At 51.8% G+C, this 7,131-nt stretch overlaps 1 long non-coding RNA gene across 1 annotated transcript; it reads right to left on the minus strand.

The window, feature by feature from the left end:
- Window positions 1-280: 280 nt before the first annotated feature.
- LOC132343059 (uncharacterized) lies at window positions 281-6,818 on the minus strand. Its single transcript, XR_009491732.1, has 2 exons — window positions 6,726-6,818; window positions 281-968 (listed from the first exon to the last, which is right to left on the minus strand). It is a non-coding gene; the product is annotated as an uncharacterized lncRNA (long non-coding RNA).
- Between the last annotated feature and the right edge of the window lie 313 nt (window positions 6,819-7,131).

A 7,131-nucleotide genomic window follows, 5' to 3' on the forward strand; every position in this document is an offset into this window, starting at 1 on the left:
CTACTCTTTAAAAGGATGTCGTTATGTACAGCCCACAGTTAAGTAGGGAGGGATGAAATGCCCCTCTTTTAGGATGAACTGACTGCATCATTTACCTGGAATTCTTCTTTCCCCTTTTATTAACTTATTCAATCATTTATTAAAATCACTGTGGACTCGTGTATATTTATTTCATACTTTGGGTTGTAATCCAATACTACTTTATTATTTCTGTTGTTCAAATCCCTGTGACGTATTTTTTACCCTTTGGATTGAAAAAATTAAAAGACTGACGAACAACCAGGGCTGTGGCACCTGTGGGGTGCTGGCTGCTCAGAGTGTGAACTGCTGTCCCTTTTGGAACTGGAATTGCATTTTCTGACTAAAGCCCTGGAAGGAAAAAGAGACGAGCAAATGTATATCGTCTAAGCCCATTTTATATAAAAAAGAAGGAATATCTGAAAAAAGAAATCTCTCTCTCTCCCTCTGTCTCCTGACAGCCATACTGGCTCAGCCTCATTCCATTCTTCCAAGGGGTCTCTGTGCAACCCCTTCCTATGCTCAGTGGCTTTTTGGTGCCCTTAGAATAACATTCAAACAGTGGTCTACAGCGCCCTCTATTGGGCATCAACTCAAACGTCCCTCCTTCAAGAGCCCTTCCCTGGCAGTTCCACCCAAACCAGCCTGGTCCCTGCCCCAGAACCCATCACTCCCAGCCCATCACCCCACCATTCCCCCCAGTCCCCACCCAGAGATTGCATCACTATCTGAAATGTTCACTCTCTATTGTCTGCCCCCTCACTAGAATGTAAGCCCCATGAGGGCAATGGGCATGGTGGTGGTTGTCTTGTTTTCCCGTAGCCCAGGCTTAGCACAGGGCTCAGCACAGAGTGGGTTTCAATTCTTCCTACCTGCTTAGTGAACAGCCTTAGAACAATAAGGCGAGACAGTGCTCCTTCAGCCACGTTAGTGATCTCAGGGGTGCGGGGCTGGAAAGGGAAGGAGGAGTTTATCAAGTTTTTCTTTAGATACCTCTGGTTTGTTTAGCTGTTACAAAGAACATGTAGTATGGTGGTTTGTAATTAAAAAGAAAATCAAATAAAGTTAATTAAAAAAAGAGAAAAGAAAGAAATTAAAGTTTTCATTTCCTGGGGGGAAAAATAAGAAAAAAACAGAAGGTTTTACATGAGAAGTTGGTTGTGAGAGAGCATGGGTAGTCTCCTGAGATGAGCTGCTGAAGAGGACTGGAGAATATGGTGGCAGAGGGACAAGACAAGGAGGTTCTAGAATTCTTATAAGAGGGGACTGGGTAGAAGGGGTGGGAGGAAGAGGCAGAGATAGGAGATCTGGAGTTGTCTGTAGGTTGTGCTGGGGTGGTTGGTGGGGAGCCTGACCAGTGGGGGCGACTAGGTCACTCCATGACACCACCACTGGGATTTAGCCAGCCTCATAATCCAGTCCCTGGCCCCAGCCACTTTTAGGGGTCAATCATCTCCCCTCTCTTGGCTTCAGTTTTCCCAGCAACAAAATAGGGATTGATGCAGGAGTCACTAAAGTTTTCCCAGCTCAGATGACCACTTCAGTGGGCACTGACTCCTGGGGCCCTAGGAAACTTGAATTGGGTCAGAGTCCTTGACAGTCCCTTGGACAGCAAGGAGATCAAACTCCTTTAGGTCAGTCTTAAAGGAAATCAACCCTGAATATTCATTGGAAGGACTGATGCTGAAGCTGAAGCACCAATACATTGGCCACTGACTCATTGGAAAAGACCCTGATGCTGGGAAAGACTGAGGAGTGACAGGAGAAGGGAGTGACAGAGGATGAGATGATTGGATGGTATCACTGACTCGGTGGACATGAGTTTGAGAAAACTCAGGGAGATAGTGAAGGATAGGGAAGCCTGGTGTGCAGTACTCCATGGGGTTGCAAAGAGTCGGACAAGGTTTAGCGACTGGACAAGAGTCTGCAAGCAATCTCCCCTCTCATCATCGGAGCGCTCAAGATGGCCACATCCTCTGGCCAACAGAGGGCGCTGCGGCATCGCCGTACCCGGAGCGGTTTGCTGAAGCTGAGGTTTTGGGTGTGCCCCGCGGATCACTGCGTCCCTATCAACCAGATCTTCCTCTCTACAGCCCTGGTCACACTAGTATCCACAGAACTCGAGTATCTGGTTCTCTGAGCCTGGACCCCACGCTATTATCAGTTGCTGAGTCCAGATGAAACACAGGCCTATGGGCCACACAGTAAGGGGCGTGGACTTACTCAAATAAGCTATATTAGGAAGTCAGGCTGGACATTTTATCTGTCTGCCCAGAACTGTCACATCCTGACCCATGATTAAGACTCTGCCAAATCCAGATTAAAATCTAAATTCTGATACTTGCTCGTTGTGTGACCTTGGCAAGGAAGCCCCTAAATGTTCTAAGTCCACTTTCCACTTCTAAAGTGGAAAGCCAGTATCTCCAACACCACAAGATTGTTGTAGGAGTTAAATCAGGTATGTAGTAATAACTATAATAGTGAATACTGAGTAGTGCCAGGAAACTCTTCTAAGTGTATTGCATGAATTGATTTGTTTAATCCTCACTATAAGCAGATGAAAAGCTATGAAAAACCTAGACAATGTATTAAAAAGCAGAGACATCACTTTACTGACAAAGGCCTATCTAGTCAAAGCTATGGTTTTTCCGGTAGCCATCTACGGATGTGAGAGTTGGACCATAAAGAAGGCCGGGTGCAGAAGAATTAATGCTTTCAAACTGTGGTGCTGGAGAAGACTCTTGAGAGTCCCTTGGACAGCAAAGAGATCAAAGCAGTCAATCCTAAGGGAAGTCAACCCTGAATATTCATTGGAAAGACTGTTGCTGAAGCTGAAGCTCCGATACTTTGGCCACCTGATGCAAAGAGCCAACTCTTTGGAAAAGACCCTGTTGCTAGAAAGATTGAGAGCAAGAGGAGAAGTGAGTGACAGAGAATGAGATGGGTGGATGGCATCACTGACTCAATGGACATGAGTGAGCAAACTCAGGGACACAGTGAAAGACAGAGAAGCCTGGAGTGCTACAGTGCATGGGGTTGCAAAGAGTCAGATATGACTTAGTGACTGAACAAGAACAATAGCAGATAAGGTCTGTCCTATTATTATCCCCATTTTGTAGATGGAGACATAACCCTTGCTGTAAAGGAAATTCTAGTCCAGTGGGGAGACAGAGAAGTGAACAAAAATCCTTTGAGCCAAATTAGTCTGTACTGTTCAATGAAATGAGAATTTAAGCCATAAATATTTAAGCTCTAACGGGGTCCTCATAATCCCCCCATGAGCCTATTTTACAGATGAGGAAACTGAGGCCCGAGAGGCTGCAGCACTCACCCAAAGATGCACAGCAGAAATGGTAGAAGCAGTATTGTCTGATTATGGTGTCTATGCTCTTCCCCGAAAATAAACACAAATATAATTTAAACCCAGACACTCACCATGTAATTATGTTTTTCTGAAAAGCCCCCTGCCCTTCCTTACAAATAAAGCCTCCGAACCCCTAAACATCCTCTACACAGATATTCAGGGCCAACTGTGTCTTTCTACCCACTGCTCTGCCTCTGGATTTACAGAGTGAGGAGCGAGATTACTTCTGCCTGGTAAGACTGGAGAAGGATTCACCGAAGAGGTGACGCTCAAGGTGGGACTTGAAGGATGTATAGAAGTGTGCCGAGAGAACAGGGAAGGAAGCCCACCCAGGAAGAGGGCATGAATGAAGGTGTTGGGTGTTCACGTTGGAGGAGGCAGGGAGGTGTTCTTGGTAGGGAGTAGGGTGAATAAAGTCAGAAGGCAGGGCCACCCAAGGAAGCTGTTTGGGGACCAATAAGGGCAGGAGGCCTGGGGTTGGGGGACCAGAAATGGTACAGAAAACGCAGGATGAAACCATATTTCGGGGAAGACAAAACTCTGACTAAAGGGTTGCTACATTGACTGTGTATCCTAGGGACCTGCTGGTGGTAAAACCACTACCAATAGCCACCTGAGCTGCGCTGTCTCCTCCCAGCCAGTCACACAGCAGGACCCTTGCCAGTCCTGCCCATCTCAGGGGCTGGGTGGGATCTGTTGCTTAGGGCACCTCACTGGCAGCCCACCCTGGCACAGAGACTGTGTGTAACCCACCCAACTCCTATGTGAAGCTGAGTTGTGTTTGCTTGTGCCCTGAGGCTGTGTGTAGACAAATGTGTGTGAGTTTTGAGTGCGTGTGAAGACGGAAGTATGCAGTTGCACATGTGAGTGTGTATTCAGTGTATATTCCATGGGCCAAGGGTGAGGGTGCACAGGGCTGGGGCCCAGGACTCCGCATTTCTGCATTTGGCGGAGGCTGCTGTACTCTTGCGCCTGCGTGCAAGTGCAGCTGAGTGGAGGGAGAGTTCCGTGCGTGTGACTGCGCTTTGATGTCCTTTTAGTCACTAAGTTGTGTCTGACTCTTTGCGACCCCATGGACAATAGCCCACTAAGCTCTACTGTCCATGGGATTTCCTAGGCAAGAATACTGGAGTGGGTTGCCATTTCCTTCTCCAGGAGATCTTCCCGACCTAGGGATCAAACCTGCATCTCCTGCATTGGCAGGTGGATTATTTGCAGGGACGCTCATGTGACTGTCCTTTAGGAGGCACCTGGGTTGTGGGAGATGGAGAGAAGCTAGCGCCTAGAAACGGCTCAGCATCCTGTGAGATCCAAATTCTAGGGTTGCTTAGAAATGGCCAAACCAGGAGGCATGTGCAAATCAGATGAAAGTGATATGCAAATAAGGCGCCTTTTTCCTCTTCTGGGCTGGTGCCCCAGGAATCCTCCCAGAGCCCCGGGGCAGAGAAAGTGGGGATCTGAGGGTGCTGGGAGCAGAACTTCTTGTTACCTTGGTCTCTCGAGACCAGCTCGTGGATTAAGGCTCAGAACCCCATGAGATTCCATGGCCACTGGAGGCTTTTAGGTGTCATCCTGCCTAATTCCCAGATGTGGGTGTAGCAGGGAGGGAGGCGGGCGAGAGGAGCTAGGGGAGCTGGGTGGGAGCACCCAGGCCCACCGAGGAGAATGGATGTCACAGCGACAGCTGGCTCAGTCTGCATTCGCTGGTCAGGCACAGTTGTTGGGGCGCCAAGGCGAGGGATCAAGGGGAGACAGAAGGCCTGGCAGTGGGCGGGCAGGGCCCCTTGGGGCTTCCCCAGGTGCGGGTGCTCAGAGCACAGACTGATGGAGCTGGGGAGGCCTACACTGGTCTCTGCCGACCCCTCCCTGTGTGCAGGGGCCTTGAGGTCCAGGAAGCAGGGGCAGATTTCCCAGCATGACCTCATGGGGCAGACACTGGCCCAGTCTCCCTGCTCCCCTTGTGGGCTGCATCCTGGCTCACCCACACGTGTTGCACCAGAAGTGCACACACCTGCACCACACACCCTCACTGATGCCTCGTGCATCTTCTGCGTGCAGCACACTCACCAGCATGGAGGACCGAGAGCCCAGCACGCCCCTCTCCCAGGCCTGAACATCTGCCCATAGTGTGCACTCTCCCACCCAGCCTTTGTCCCTTACACCCAAGGGCTTGTCTGCAGACGGCCAGGGCAGGGGGACTCACGGGTGCTTCCTCAGCCCCACCAGCTCCCCAAAGCACTGCTGCCACTGCCGGGCATGCTGCCAGCTCTTCCCTGATCTAGTTTCAGATTCACATGCAGTTCAGGCTCCAGCTGCCCCTAGAGGAGGGGTGAGGGGTTCGCCTGCCTCCCAGGTCATTTGTCCCTATGACAGGTCTCTTCCCTGGGGGAGAGCCTACTGCCCCTCCACTGGGCTCCTGAGGGCAGAGGCTGTGTCTCCTCCTCAGACAGACTGCCCGCCCTGCCCGGAGCCAGCACTGGGCTCCGCACAATCTTAATGGTGTGGGGTGACTGGACAAACAACCTCAGTCTATGATTAAGCCAAAGGTCAAAAGTCAGATCTCATGAGGGCCAGGATCGGACATCCAGCATGACCAGGACAGAGTCCTGCTATCCCAGAGACAAGGGCAGAGGTATCTCCCAACACTGCTTTGCTCACAGGTCCCTCCTGCTGCCCAGGCAGCTGTAGCCCCGGACAGCAGTGACCCCAGTCTTGTCCAGGGGCTCAAGCTCCTTCCCAGGAAGGCTTCCTCAGTGTCAGCTTCAAACCTCCCCCACGCTCCACAGCGTTTCCTCTCATTGGGCTTCCTGGGGCTCTCACAGGAGGTCTCCTAATCTTACAGTTTTCCAAGATGTATTGTCCCTGTTGGAATTTTTTAAAATTAAAAAAAAAAAAGTGAAGCCCAGAGGGATTGCAGCGACTACCCCAGGCCCGTCACCTCATGGGTCAACAGGCTGATAGAAAGGAAGGGCCTGCCCGAGGCCCCCGGGAATTGAGGACAGAGGCTCTGTCTCCTGGCTCTAGACCCTCCCCGTTCTGGCAGCCTCTCACGCGTCTTCTTCCACCCTGGTCCTGCGCTCAAGCCCCTCCTGAGGATGAGTGTAGGCCTTTGGCTTCAGCCCAGCGCCCACCTGGCCCCGTTTAGCAGTCTCCCTTGACATGGGCTGCTGAGTGAGCTTACAGTTGGGGGAGAGTAGGTAGGTAAGGGTGGAGCTGGGGGAGGGCAGCGAGCCCCTGCGGAGACCCCCTGTGGGGAGCTGACCCTCCCCTGGCCTGGTCACACCCCGAGGGGCCCTGCTCAGATAGAGGGGTGGCCCTGCTGCCTCGGGAGCTGTGGACTCACCGGCAAGTGGTGGGTGGCTGGAGAGCGTTGCAGGAGGACATGACCCGCTCCCTCTGCACCAGGCCTCCTGGGAGGTGTGGGGAGCGGCCAGGCGCCTGGCTGCCAGACCACAGCCCCAGTGCCAACAGGAAGCAGAGTCTCTCTCAGCGAGCCTCCAGCCTCACGGAGAAAACAGTGCCCCGACCTGAGGCAGCTCCAGGGTGAAGGGGAGACACAGCCCCTGCCCTCAGGGAGCTCAAGTTTAAAGCAGACAGCCCATCCCGCTTCCCTTTGGTAATTCAGAAGCCCGCACTCCCAGTGCAGTTTGTGTACAAGCTGTTTCCCCCGCCAGCATCAGGCCCACACCTAGCTTGTTCCCGGCTGTCTCTGGCCCCCAGCAGACGTGTTGAGATGTGTTGGACTGAAC

Source organism: Bos taurus, chromosome 19 (genome assembly GCF_002263795.3).
Source record: "Bos taurus isolate L1 Dominette 01449 registration number 42190680 breed Hereford chromosome 19, ARS-UCD2.0, whole genome shotgun sequence".
NCBI classification, from domain to species: Eukaryota; Metazoa; Chordata; class Mammalia; order Artiodactyla; family Bovidae; genus Bos; species Bos taurus.